This window comes from Lactuca virosa, chromosome 7 (assembly GCF_052849685.1).
Source record: "Lactuca virosa cultivar CGN04683 chromosome 7, Lactuca_virosa_CGN04683_v6, whole genome shotgun sequence".
Classification (NCBI taxonomy): domain Eukaryota; kingdom Viridiplantae; phylum Streptophyta; class Magnoliopsida; order Asterales; family Asteraceae; genus Lactuca; species Lactuca virosa.
The window spans coordinates 156,769,753-156,785,587 of NC_136432.1; positions in this window are offsets into that span (position 1 = coordinate 156,769,753).

Here is a 15,835-nt window from a genome sequence, read left to right on the forward strand (position 1 = left end):
ATAAAAATAAATTATATATATGAAGGAGTTACTTTGCATGCAACCTATTGAATACAATCAAAACCAATTTACATGAAAATGATCAGAGAACAAAAAACGATCGATCATGACGACAACAGTAAATTAAATAAATATAAATTTTAGACGAGTGACAACCTATATCGCCAAAGTCAGTGCACAAAATTATATTGAACAAAGATTTCGATCAATAAGCCCCCGGAGATGATGATTACAGAAAATGTAAACCCTATTTCTAATCGGTAAACTTAATTACCCTAATATGCAGCATAAACGTGTGTAGGTTGGAGGGAAACCAATTGTGAAATACATTGACCCTCCGCTAATAAAAAATTCCAACTGTGCTAATTACCGCTAAATATTTAGTAATTCAAATTTATTTAAAGTAGTTACAGATTGATAAATAGGGTATATACATATAAATAACGTCAAGAAAGAACATAGAGTAACGATGTGTTCATAGTATAATTTTAACTGAAAGTTATATACGAGGACTAAACATTAATAAACTATACATCTTTATGTTTTTCTGTTTAAACCGAAAATTTATATATAAAAGACGTACGGGTCATGTCAATATATATGACAGTGGCTTATGGTGTCCATGGATGACATAAGGGCCATTGGTCGACATGGTAGTGGCTTATTGTGTCCATGGATGACATATGGTTGATTGGTCCACATGGTAATGGCTTATGGTGTCCATGGGTGACATATGGATGATATATGGGCCATTGGTCCACATGGTAATGGCTTATGGTGTCCATGGATGAAATATGGGTCATTGGTCAACATGGTAGTTGCTTATGGTGTCCATGGATGACATATGGATGACATGTGGGCCATTGGTCGACATGGTAGTGGCTTATGGTGTCTAAGGATGACATATGGTTGATTGGTCCACATGGTAATGGCTTATGGTGTCCATGGTTAAAATATGGATGACATATGGGCCATTGGTCCACATGGTAATGGCTTATGGTGTCCATGGATGAAATACGGGTCATTGGTCAGCATGGCAGTTGCTAATGGTGTCCATGGATGACATATGGTCCATTGGTCGATATGGCAGTGGCTTATGGTGTCCATAGATGACATATGGTTGATTGGTCCACATGGTAATGGCTGATGGTGTCCATTGTTGACATATGGATGACATATGGGCCATTGGTCCACATGGTAATGGCTTATGGTGTCCATGGATGAAATACGGGTCATTGGTCAACATGGTAATTGCTTATGGTGTCCATGGATGACATATAGGCCATTGGTCGACATGGTAGTGACTTATGGTGTCCATGGATTACGTATAGATGACATAAGGGCCATTGGTCGACAGGGTAGTGGCTTATTGTGTCCATGGGTGACATATGGTTTATTGGTCCACATGGTAATGGCTTATGGTGTCCATGGGTGACATATGGATGACATATGGGCCATTTGTCCACATGGTAATGGCTTATGGGGTCCATGAGTGACATATGGATGACATATGGGCCAGTGGTCCACATTGTAATGGCTTATGGTGTCCATGGATGAAATACGGGTCATTGGTCAACATGGTAGTTGCTTATGGTGTCCATGGATGTCATATGGATGACATATGGTCCATTGGTCGACATGGTAGTGGCTTATGGTGTCCATGGATGACATAAGGGCCATTGGTCGACATGATAGTGGCTTATTGTGTCCATAGATGACATATGGTTGATTGGTCCACATGGTAATGGATTATTGTGTCCATGGGTGACATATGGACGACATATGGGCCATTGGTCCACATGGTAATGGCCTATGGTATCCATGGGTCAGATATGGATGACATATGGGCCATTGGTCCACATGGTAATGGCTTATGGTGTCCATTGGTGACATATGGATGAAATATGGGCCATTGGTCCACATGGTAATGGCTTATGGTGTCCATTGATTAAATACGGGTCATTAGTCAACATGGTAGTTGCTTATGGTGTCCATGGATGACATATGCTAGACATATGGGCCATTGGTCGACATGGTAGTGGCTTATGGTGTCCATGGATGACATATGGTTGATTGGTCCACATGGTAACGGCTTATGGTGTCCATGGTTGACATATGGATGACATATGGGCCATTGGTCCACATGGTAATGGCTTATGGCATCCATGGATGAAATACGAGTCATTGGTCAACATGGTAGTTGCTTATGGTGTCAATGGATGAGATATGGATGACATATGGGCCATTGATCGACATGGTAGTGGCTTATGGTGTCCATGGATGACATATGGTTGATTGGTCCACATGGTAATGGCTTATGGTGTCCATGGTTGACATATGGATGACATATGGGCCATTAGTCCACATGGTAATGGATTATGGTGTCCATGGATGAAATACGGGTCATTGGTCAACATGGTAGTTGCTTATGGTGTCCATGGATGATATATGGATGACATATGGGCCATTGGTCAACATGGTAGTGGCTTATGGTGTCCATGGATGACATATGGTTGATTGGTCCACATGGTAATGGCTTATGGTGTCCATGGGTGACATATGGGTGACATATGGGCCATTGGTCCACATGGTAATGGCTTATGGTGTCCATGGATGAAATACGGGTCATTGGTCAACATGGTAGTTGCTTATGGTGTCCATGGATGACATATGGGCCATTGGTCAAGATGGTAGTTGCTTATGGTGTCCATGGATGACATACGGGTCATTGGTCAACATATATCATTTGTGCCGGTTGTGTATTAAAATTTAAAATTTTCAAATACTTAATTTTGTAGGAAATATTAATTTTTTAAATAATTTTATTAATAATTTAGGGTCCCGGATTAATCCCCGCTGAGTCTGATTAATCGCTTATCGCCAGTCTACCGCCGAGCATCGGACAAGCGATTTTTACAACCTTGATTAAAATAGAAATTGATTTTTCTTTTAAATATGACTTTTTACAAAACTACCCTTACTAATTAAATACGAGTCATTGTATGTATTAGGACAATTTGGTCTTTTATAATGGAACATCTTCTAGGCGCCATAATGTTTTCCGAAGAAACACATTGTTTCAGTTCTTCACTCTTATTTCAATCACTTGCAAAAAACCCAAATTTCAAAATTCCGACAGTTAAAAAACCCTAAAATCATTTTAGCAGAATCGTTATCTTAGTGAATGTTTATTATTATGGAAGCCAGTACTTCTTCTAAGAATCAATCAAGAAATCAAACGAAATCGCTAATAGACGTGCCATTTGAAGTGATGGAGAAAATGATAGTCGACTTGGCAAAAATTTCAGCAATCGAGGCTTTCAGGATGAAGAGTGTGTAAGTTTTGCCTTTGATCATTCTATTTCACAAGTGTATTTGAGTTGTCTTTACATTATGGAGCGAATATTGTGTTTCGTTTGCACTTGCAGATTCTTCAACGAGGCAGGAAAAACGGATGAAGTATATAAACATATAGAGTTAGATGGATTACGATTTCGTGTTTGATCTGACCAGAAACATGCAGTTGTCAATAAATGCATAGAGATGAGAAACCCAAATATTCTATTCAGGAATGGATTGGTACGTTGTTATATATATGCATAGTAGTAATTAATCTGTTACTTGTTTTGCATAACTTTAACTAGAAATTATGTGTTTAATGTTTTTTTTCAGATGAAGTTATTTTTCTTAGAAGCTGAACATGAAGGGAAAACGATGCTTGAAGAAGCATCTGCATTGGGACATTTGGATTCAACATTTGTCCTGGGAATAATGCTGATGGCTGAAGGGAGACATAGGAAGCAAGAAGCTTTGGACATGTTGAACTATGGTTACCGCAGAGCAAATGTTAAGTGGAATCTTAGAGCAACTTGTTCTAAGGTTCATCTCCACTTAAATAGGGAGGGGAGGAAACATGTACACTTCCATGGCTTCCATAGATCTTGTGCATTTCATAAGTCTGTAGTTAGTGTGTCAAACGCTTTTGTGAATGGATACAAATGGGTGTTTATGTGTGAAATTTGTTTAGGGGATGCTTGTTTCGTTAGGTTTTCTAGGGAGTTGGGTATAATTTATGAGTACTTTGTTGATATGTACTTTCATATTATGACAAGTAATGCTTTGTAGATTCTTTTGGTTTAATATACGAATATATAGTAATTTACTTGATAAGTAATTATTTGATGTTGTTACTTGATTAGTAAATATGTTGTGTTGTTAATAAGGGACTAAAAGAGTTAACGTTTGTAATGATTTTTGAACGTTGTTTAAATAATGTTTGAATAATGTATTTTGGACTTTTAATATTAGTGTTTATATTTTATTGTGATTATAGTTGTATGTAGCAAATGTTTGTTCTTTCCTAGTATTAAATACATATAAAATACAATTATAAACGCATAAACAAGCATGTATTTTATTTTGGACTTGGTAATTTGGTTTAATATCAACTAGTGGAGAACCCATGCTTTGCATAAGGTAAAATTGTAAAGGAATAAACATAGGGACTAAAAGTGTCAACTAAGAAAAAGTATTGTGGCTAAAATCAAAGCAAAAAAAGTTACTATAAACATAGGGACTAAAAGTGGCAACAAAAGAAAACTATTGTGGAAGCTTTGGACATGTTGAACAATGGTTACCGCAGAGCAAATGTTAAGTGGAATCTTAGAGAAACTTGTTCTAAGGTTCATCTCCACTTAAATAGGGAGGGGAGGAAACATGTACACTTCCATGGCTTCCATAGATCTTGTGCATTGCATAAGTCTGTAGTTAGTGTATCGGACGCTTTTGTGAATGGATACAAATGGGTGTTTATGTGTGAAATTTGTTTGGGGGATGCTTTTTTCGTTAGGTTTTCTAGGGAGTTTGGTATAATTTATGAGTAGTTTGTTGATATGTACTTTCATATTATGAGAAGTAATGCTTTGTAGATTCTTTTGGCTTAATATACGAATATATAGTAATTTACTTGATAAGTAATTATTTGATGTTGTTACTTGATTAGTAAATATGTTGTGTTGTTAATAAGGGACTAAAAGAGTTAAAGTTTGTAATGATTTTTGAATGATGTTTAAATAATGTTTGAATAATGTATTTTGGACTTTTAATGTTAGTGTTTATATTGTATTGTGATTATAGTTGTATGTAGCAAATGTTTGTTCTTTCCTAGTATTAAATACATATAAAATGCAATTGTAAAGGCATAAACAAACATGTATTTTATTTTGGACTTGGTAATTTGGTTTAATATCAACTAGTGGAGAACCCATGCTTTGCATAGGGTAAAATTGTAAAGGAATAAACATAGGGACTAAAAGTGGCAACAAAGAAAAAGTATCAGGGCTAAAATCAAAGTAAAAAAAGTTACTATAAACATAGGGACTAAAAGTGGCAACAAAAGAAAACTATTGTGGAAGCTTTGGACATGTTGAACAATGGTTACCGCAGAGCAAATGGTAAGTGGAATCTTTGAGCAACTTGTTCTAAGATTCATCTCCACTTAACTAGGGAGGGGAGGAAACATGTACACTTCCATGGCTTCCATAGATCTTATGCATTGCATAAGTCTGTAGTTAGTGTATCAGACGCTTTTGTGAATGGATACAAATGGGTGTTTATGTGTGAAATTTGTTTAGGGGATGCTTGTTTCGTTAGGTTTTCTAGGGAGTTTGGTATAATTTATGAGTAGTTTGTTGATATGTACTTTCATATTATGACAAGTAATGCTTTGTAGATTCTTTTGGTTTAATATACGAATATATAGTAAATTACTTGATAAGTAATTATTTGATGTTGTTACTTGATTAGTAAATATGTTGTGTTTTTAATAAGGGACTAAAAGAGTTAAAGTTTGTAATGATTTTTGAATGATGTTTAAATAATGTTTGAATAATGTATTTTGGACTTTTAATATTAGTGTTTATATTGTATTGTGATTATAGTTGTATGTAGCAAATGTTTGTTCTTTTCAAGTATTAAATACATATGAAATACAATTGTAAAGGCATAAACAAACATGTATTTTATTTTGGACTTGGTAATTTGGTTTAATATCAACTAGTGGAGAACCCATGCTTTGCATAGGGTAAAATTGTAAAGGAATAAACATAGGGACTAAAAGTGGCAACAAAGAAAAAGTATCGTGGCTAAAATCAAAGTAAAAAAAGTTACTATAAACATAGGGACTAAAAGTGGCAACAAAAGAAAACTATTTTGTCTAAAATTTAAAGTAAATAAGTTTACTGTTAAAATCTTGTTCCACTTTTAATATCTATATTATCACATGAATATATACTAGTAATTTGTTGAAATGTTAATATAAATGTATTACATTATGGATGATGATATATATGTTATTTTTGTCTTTTTTATTTCAACAATCAAAAGTCCAATATTACCTAGCTATAAAAGGCTATAATATTTGAATATGTGTTTTGACACAAATACCCTTAGTATTCAAATATTTGGAATGATTTCAGGGGCAATTTGGTCTTTTTGCACTCTAAAGTGTTTAGGCGCCATCATACCTCTGACGTCACGTCGGCGTTCCAGTTCTTCAACCATTCGGAACATCTCAACTTTTCCGGATGATAAATCTGCATACAAACACTAAAACCTCCAAATCGTCGAAGGATAATCGTTCTCAAAAACGATTTTCTCCGATAATAGAGACTCCTTTACTCCTCTCGACCATATCAGCATAAAGTATGTTTTTTTCTATACCCTGTTACACTGTCTTTCATAGTTACACTTAATTTTTAAATAAAATTGAAATCAACTACTCCAATGTCTATTTTGTAAGTAGAATGTCGAATACTAGAAGTCGCCGTTCGTTAGATGATCTCCCACTAGAGCTTTTGAGTCGGATATTTGTAGTATTAGGGTCAGAATCTGCGAAAGACATCGTCTCTGCAAGACTTTGTTAATTCTCAATAAATATCAACTAATGAATGTATATTTGATGAAATAAAACTTTACTTGTTTGTTATTTACTGTGTATTTAAATTTTTGAAGTTCAAAGAAGATGTATGAAGGAGGGGGTGATCCTCAAGTGTACAGAACAGCATGCATTGACATGTTTGAATGAATGGGTCCCAAAAATCTGAAAGCTGATTTATTTATACACACATGTGCATTGCATAATAACATTGAAGCCATGTTCAAACAAGGAATTGTATGTGTAGTTTCAGTAATTATATGTAATCTATACCATTTATTAATATTTAGTGTCATTGATGTTATATATTGATATTGTTATTCTGTCAACAGGTTGAGTGCTTTTATTATGGCAATTTTGATTTAGGAATGACTTTGTTAAGACAAGCAGCAGATGAAGATCATCTTGAGGCAATTTATTTTCTTGGAATGATCTACATTTCAAGAGGGCCTCATCAATGTGATGAAGGTATGTATATATGGTATATATGTAAATTAAATTATATATATAGTTAATTAAGGCGTGTTTGTAGTTTGGGGTTAGTATTTAGTTGTGTTGTGTTGTATACTATTTACTGTTTTGTTGAAAAGGGTACATTGGATTAATTTATGGATATTTTATTGTGTAGGTTTACAATTACTTGATGCCTATTTTGACTGCGCAGTTCCAGATGATGGGGAGTACACGAGTGTTATTGATAGTGCCAAAGAGTTGTTGCGGGCTGTTGATGTTGTTCATAGACTTACAACGAATAACATCACTTTCCAATGTGAAGACCCTCGTCATTCTGTTAAAGGTGCATTGGCAATAGGCCATGAAGAGGATGAGGATCGACAAAGATATTGCACGGTTTGTCGTTGGTATGTAGAGTATGGTAGGTTTTGTATATTTCTTAAAAATACTAATGGTTGATAATATAATGGACATTGAATATTAGTGTTCTTATTGTATTGTATATGAAGTTGTATAGTACTACAATAATTTTATTTTGGTTTTGTGTTTACATCGTTCTATTAAAAGGGCATTTTAGTCATTTTGCTTGCTTTGTTGTTTGAGTAGGATGAAGTATACGTAAAACCCATGTTATTTTTGTGATGAAGTATAGTTAATGTAATTAAAAATAAGTTTGTAATGAATTAGTTATTAAGGAAAATTAATCTACATAGATTATATATACTTTAACATGCTCGGTTAATGTAATTAAAAATAACTTTGTAATGAATTCGTTGTTAATTATTCATTATATACTATGTTTTCAAGAAATTATACACAACTTGATTAGCACAACTGGCTTAACCGCGCCCTTTTTCTAGCATAAGCTTAAGTTCGAGTCTGCTTGCCAGCAATAGCTACTTTATAATTCATTTTTACATTTTTTTATCCATTAGTTTATGCCACATATTACCAATTCAAAAACATTTCATTCAAACCATATCTTACAAATTCCATTGATCATAATAATAATTCATCCATAGTATAAGAAGATTAATTAAGCATACAACATCCCAACAAATGTCATCACAAATTAGCTACGCGTTTTGTTCCATAGCAAAACAAGCAAACGAAATCATATTCCATAGCAGATTTCCCTAGCAAATACCTACGAATGGTACCTACGTAGCAATTCAACTCTGGAATTGGTTTCCGTCACAAACTCCGTTGCATAGTAACCACGATGATGAATTCCATAGCAGCAGTACAACGGAAAGTGATTTGGTATCAAATATCGTTGGAAAATTGCAACGAATTTTTGTTCCATAGCACTATCGGTAGCATAATACCAACATATATGGAGTCGGTAGCATTTTCCCTAGCAACTCCCACTCTCGCTACCAGAAATAAAATCCGTAGACAATGTGGTAGCAACATTGCTATGGAACGACATTCCATAGCACGATCCATTGCTAATTAACAACGAAAATACGTTCCATAGCGATCTTCCCTAGCAAAATCGCGTTTTTCTTGTAGTGCATATAAACACGTATAAAACTTGAAATTATGATAATAACCATTGTAAATGGATTAGCATAATCATTACCACATCAAAAACAAGTTTTATAACTCCAAAACAGTTTAGGTAATGATTCTAGTTCATTTCCAGCAGCAAAACTCGAAAAACTGCACACAGGGCCTCCTACTCGTCGAGTGCAAGAACCTACTCGACGAGTAGGATGAATTAACACATGGACTCGTCGAGTCCCACCATGGACTTGGCGAATTCACTGAACAGTGAGCAGAATTTTCGATTTTTCAAGCAGTTTGCATCAAGTATAATGAATGCAAACCTGGCTCTGATACCACTGATGGGTTTTGAGAATTCTAACACTCCTATGGTGTACATGCAACCCTAGAAACCTTGGATCTATGTTTTCTCTATTATACATGCAAATTTGATTTCCAAGGTTCTCAAACTAACTAGCATGTTATGGGGTACTTGTAATGTAAAAACTTTAGTAGAATAACAAACCTTTTCTTGTGGTTGATTGCTTGGAGTCTTGAAAGCCTAGCACCAATAATGTGGATGCCTCAAGTGTTATCACAAATCACCAAAACACCTTGGAAGAGTTGAGAGAATCGTATGCACCAAGTAGAAATCGGCCCATCATACTCACACACTAGTGCCATTCCATGTGCCAAAGACCTCTTTATATGGTATGGAGGATTAGGGTTACATTCATGTAAACCCTAATACCCATGACGTTTCATTTCCATAGGATTCATGGGTTAAAAACTCCATGGACTATCCATGCAAGCTTAGCCCAACCTAAATGAACTTGGCCCATTCTATATATATAAGAGTCCATATTTAATTAGGTCCTTTTGATAACTAAATTAATTCTAAATTAATTCTTGATCAATACTAATTAAATAATATGATTTCATATTAATATATTATAACTAATAATATATTAATAAATCATAACTATACTATTCTCAAAAGATTATTCATATAAATTGTTTCGGTGAAGTGCAACCCAAATGGACCATGCGGGTAGGGTCAAGTACATACCAAATATAGTTACAGACTTAGAGACCTTATCCAACAACTTTAACAAAGGTTTCACAATTATGCTTTACCATGTAAAATATAATTATAACTAATATAATTGTTAATAAATATTATTTGGTATCTTGCATTAAGTATTAGACATTTATTAGAAAGGAAGTCATACATCACAATGTATAGTTTCTTAATTCTTATTTCCTCTACAGATTAGTGAAAATATGATTGTGAATCCTTTCTACATAAATAAGATTCACATATGTAAAGTAAACTACATTATTTTCCTTCAAATATCCATTTATTGAAGTTGGAATATGTTTGTTTCATTTATATAATAAAGATAACAATTTCATAGGTAAGTTTATTTAAAACAAGTTTAAGTCAAAAGTTCTCACATATAGAACTTAATTTTATTTATAAAATATTGATATTTACTTTATAATTCTATTAAGAGATCTATTCTTATAAATTAAAGTTAATCATTTCAGAATATGAATAGTATCGTAATGAAAAGAGATCAAATAAATAATCAAATATTTAAAAAAATAACTGAGACATATATATTTAGACATGCTAAATTTAAAACACTCATTGTTCCAAAGAAAACATTGTTTTATATTACAAGTAATTTATGTTCTAAGCATAAATAATAAACTAAACTTCAAGTAATTTATGTTCTAAGTAATTTATGTTCTTAGCTGGTTATAAATATTAGATTATAATTTAAGTATCATGTACTTGAGTGTTGTATGAAAAGTATAAGTTCTATCTGGTAGATACTTGAAGTACTGGTCTCTTCCAAACTTTCTTTTCTAATAAGAGAAGTAGTTTCTCTTATAGTATCCAATTTCTCTACAAAAGAAACAAGATCCATCTATGTGCCCATTCTTGGATTTCTTGCGCATAAAGGTGTTCAGTCCATAAAACATGGGCTTCTTAGATCACTCAAAGCGACTCTTTTTTAGCCTTTCACCATTCCATTGTTTGAACTAGTTTTAAATAAATATCACTGTATTTATTGGAATATTGTTTAACATGTTATATATATATATATATATATATATATATATATATACTTCCTAGAAGGCAGGAATAACTATTTCTATTGTGATGTTAGAAGCATCTTGAGCATCATAGTGATGCCTTTACTAGGTGTCACGTTCATCTCTATTGCTCAAAGCAGACTGTTTAGGACTAGGACCTTTAAGTGTATATAATGTTACAACTCTCACAAGATTGTCTCTCGAGACATGAGCTCATTCATTGAATTTGTATCTATTGAATGTTATTGTTTTATCAAGTCATTTAAAGAAAATAACAATTCATGGTAATGGGAGTGGATTATTTATATCTACAAAATTTTAACAAAATTCATTTAGTATTTTTGTAACATCCCGACTCCCAGGTATAATATTTATTTATTTATTTACAAGTTGTTTGAATAACTCGGCGAGTTGGATGCCCCAACTCGTCGAGTAGAGCCGGATTGACCGTGTGGGTTTTATGACCAACTCGACGAGTCGGAGAGACCAACTCGGCAAGTTGGCGTTGTGAGAGGAAACCCAAATTCTCCGGGGTTGGGTCCTATTTAAAGGACCTTAAGCCCTTATTTCCGCCTCACCGGCCACCTTACTCCCCTTTGTGAAACCCTAATCGCCTATATTGAGCTGAGAGAGAGAGAGAGAGCTAATCTTTGGGCATTTTAGTTCACTTTTTGAAGAGAAGAGTGGAGTATCAAAGAAGGGAACGACAAGAGACTATTGGATCTGGTGTTATTTTGTCTAGAGCTTCTGTTGAAGGGAAAAAGTCTCCAGCTTGCTCATTAGTTTGATTAGATCTCATTTTATGGAGTTTTAGGGGTAATTCCATCTTTCCTTGAGGCATTGAGTGTGTTGAGCTTACCAAGAGATTGAGACTTTAGATCTGGACCTTGTGAGGTCTCTAGAGTCCAAAGGTCCCAACTATATCTTGCTAATAGAAGAGCTTTCATGATTAAGACCCTAAATTGAAGTTGTTTTGGCATTTCAAGCCCTAAGTGCCATGCATGGGCGTAAAGCTTGTAGCTTTACGTGGTATATTAGTCTTGGGAGGCTAGATCTAGAGTTTGGGGTTATGAATCTGCCTTAAAACGTCTGAATGTGAAAGGAGACTTAAGGGACTCGTTGAGTTGATGAGCCAACTCGATGAGTCGGCTAGGGTTTTCCCCGATGAGTCTGGACATGAGTAACTCGGCGAGTTGATGAGGCAACTCGACGAGTTAGGTTAGGTTTTCACGACTTTTCTGAAGGAACGAGGGGACTCGACGAGTCACATAGATGCACTCGACGATTCGGTTCAACATGGACTGTTGACTCTAGTGTTGACTTCAGTTGACTTTAGGGTTTGTTCAAGACAGGGAGTATGGAGACCATGGAGGGTCTTGTATGCTATTATTGAGTACTGTGATATCCTGCATTATGTCTTTGTGATTTATGATGTGTATTATGCTGAGCCTTACTGAGTTAGGACCGGAGGGTCCACCGGAGTGATGGGACCGGAGGGTTCCACTGAGACACATCGACCAGAGGCTCTTATTTGAGATATTGCCATGAGAGTCTAATGAGATGTGGGTGGTATTTTGGGGAACTCACTAAGCTTCGTGCTTACCGTGTTATGTGTTTCAGGTACTTCTCAGGATCACGGGAAGACGCCGGCTTGATTGTACACACGAAGCGGAGTTATGTTTTGAGGATCCTGGATTGTGTTTAAACAATTTTATGAACATGTGTCTTCGATAAATTGTTATTTTGTAGATTTGTCAACTCTGTTTTTGAGAATTATGTGATTTCTACGATAAAAATTTTGTTTGAAAATTTACGGTGTTACAAGTTGGTATCAGAGCCTTGGTTTGAGGGATTTGGATGTACCTTCGGGTGTGTCTGGACTCAAATTGAGGATTTGAGAAATTTTTTCAAAAGAAACGATTTTCCAAAATGAGAAAGAGTTTAAGAGAAAAACAAGTTGGAGCAGTGTGTACAATCATCCAGAGCCCGAATGGTGATTTCCCAAAATACCCTTACTTATTTGTGTTATGAGATATTTATGAGATGTTATGGATGCATGCTAGAGGATAGACTAGGTATTTCATATTTAGGGCTAGTGTTTCCTGATTTGTGATGCCTTAGCCTAGGAGTTGCTGTTATCTGTTGTTTGCCTTGAGTATGTGTTGAGTAGGAGTATCTAGCAGGAATCACTTAGAAAGAATTATGAGTCGAGGGATTATCTAGGAGGGGTACCTAGATGAGCATATGAGGGGTCTACTGAGAGAGTAGTTTGTTATTCGTGAGAGATCGAGTACGTGTGAATTGGGATCCAAGGAGGAGGACTTGGGGTGACTACAGGTTGGTGTGTGAGTATGCTCGAACGAGTCTCTGATGATTTTTGTATTGTGTTTCAGAGACATCATGGTGGGTACATGACACAACCCCGATAGTAGTAGTGCCAGTGACGAGGAAATCCACAGGATCATTCATGAGGAGGTGGCCGCAGCTATTCGAGAGGCGATACCAGAGATGTTTGGTCTATTAAGACCACCCTAATTGAGACATTTGATGAGCGGTATGCCGCTGTTACTGAGGCCGCTGCTGTTGCAGCCACCGCAGCTATTGCCGCTGCTAGGCCACAGGGAGGTGACTCATTGTTGTTCTGGGAGTTCAGCAACATAAAGACACCATAGTTTGGTGGGACACATGATCTGATTGTTGCTATGAGATGGATCTCCGACATCGAGGGATGTTTTTACACGTTTTCATGCCCTGAGCACTTGAGAGTTCGGTTTGCGCTGAACCAGCTTCACTTGGGAGCGAAGGACTGGTGGAAGTTTGTAATAGCCAGCTTTACTCCTGCAAATCATGACACGGTGAGATGGGAGAGATTTACACAGTTTTTCCGAGACGAGTATGTTCCTCAGGTGGAGAGGGAACGGTTAGCCCAAGAGTTTTTGTCTCTTAAGAAAAAGACAGAAACTGTGACCGAGATTTCGAGGATGTTCCATGAGAGGGCGCTGTTTTGCCCTGAGCACGTGTCTACTAAGCAGGCACGTGTGAGCCGATATCTGACCATATACTGAGAAGGGATATACGGGAGTTCGTGGCGAACTCGACTTACCGGACATTGGCCGAGTTGCAGACCAATTCCCGATGGAGGGAGATTGAGCTATAGTTATAGGCCAGGAGGAGGGAGAGTCCCAGGGGAGGGACTGGAGACCGATACAGTCGCAGCCGACGACGAAGCGGGCAAAGCCCGCTGATGCGAGAGCTGGGGGCCAGAAGGGCCGCACTTGTGGCAAGTGCGAAAAGAGTCACGAGGTATCTTATCGGGCAGGGATTTGCTAAAAATGTGGCAAAGAGGGGCACATGGCGAAGGATTTCCCCAAGGGGTTGCAGTTTGCTTTCACTACAACCAGACCGCCCATCAGAAGGCCGAGTGCCCTCAGCTCGTTCAGGGATCAGCCCAGGGTTCCACTCCCGCTGCTTTGCGTGCTACTGATAGTCGGCCGATGAACGCCGAGACTCTGAGGGCTCGTGGGAGAGCTTTTCAGCTGACAGCGGAGGAGGTCCGCGCAGCACCTGATGTTATGGTTGGTACGTATTTCTTTATTTATATTATTTTGAGATTTGTTGTGCTTATTGTGTGCTGTATATAGGTACTTTTATTCTGAGCTATGTACCTGCTTTGAATTTATTTGGCTCGGGTGAGATTCGATCCTTCATGTCTTTAGCTTTTAGACGTCACATCAGTATCCGATGTGAGGCGTTGAGTCGACCTCTGAGGGTTTATATAGCCGACGAACATGCGGTTTTCGCTACTGATGTATTCTAAGGATGTGTACTAGAGATTTTTGGTGTTGAGTTTCTGATAGACCTGGTACCGATCGCGATGGGTGATGTCTGTATCATAGTGGGCATGGATTGGTTGAGTCGGTTTGGAGTTGTGATCGACTATGAATGTCAGATGGTGACCATATGAGACCCTAGTGGGGGAGTGCTTACGGTGTATGGTGAGGTTACCAGATCTGGATCAGCTTTCTGCTCTGCTGCCAGGGCGAAATAGAGTCTACAACAAGGTTGTGTGGGCTTTTTTGGCTTACGTTTTGGATACGCGTGCTGCTACAGAGAGGCCAATTTCTATGTCCGAGGTTCCGATAGTGTGCGAGTTTCCAGATGTTTTTCCCAAAGAGTTGTCAGGTGTGCCTCTCGAGAGGCGGGTGGAGTTCCGGATTGATTTGGTTTCTGGTGCGGCACCTATTGCCAAGGCACCTTATCGCCTTGCGCCACCAGAGATGGAGGAGTTATCCTCACAGCTCCAGGAGCTGCTGGGGAAGGGTTTCATCTGATCCTCTCACTCCTAAGTGAATTCAGGTCCTCGCTTGGCGTTCCAACGAACTTTCACTATCGGGATGCGGCTTTGTTTTGTTTGCTTGACCCCCGGTCCATGATCTCTACAGGTTCTTCCACGAAGTTGAGGCTCTTGTTGATGTCGATCTCGTCGAGTGGAATTACAAGAGTCTCGTCGGACAGACACTTTTTCAAGTTCGAGACGTGGAAAGTAGAATGTACATTACTGAGCTCGCGAGGTAAGTTAAGTTTGTAAGCTACAGGGCCGATTCTGGCAAGAATCTCGAAAGGCCCTATGTATCTTGGATTTAGATTTCCATGCTTTCCAAAGCGTATTAAGCCTTTCCAGGGTGAAACCTTCAATAGAACACGGTCGCCCACCTGGAATTCCAATGGTTTCCTTCGTTTATCTGCGTAGCTTTTCTGTCGGTCTCTAGAGGCTTTCAATCGTTCACGAATCTGAACGATCTTCTCTGTCGTTTCCCGAATGATCTCCGGACCCGTCAGAGTGTTTTCAGGAAC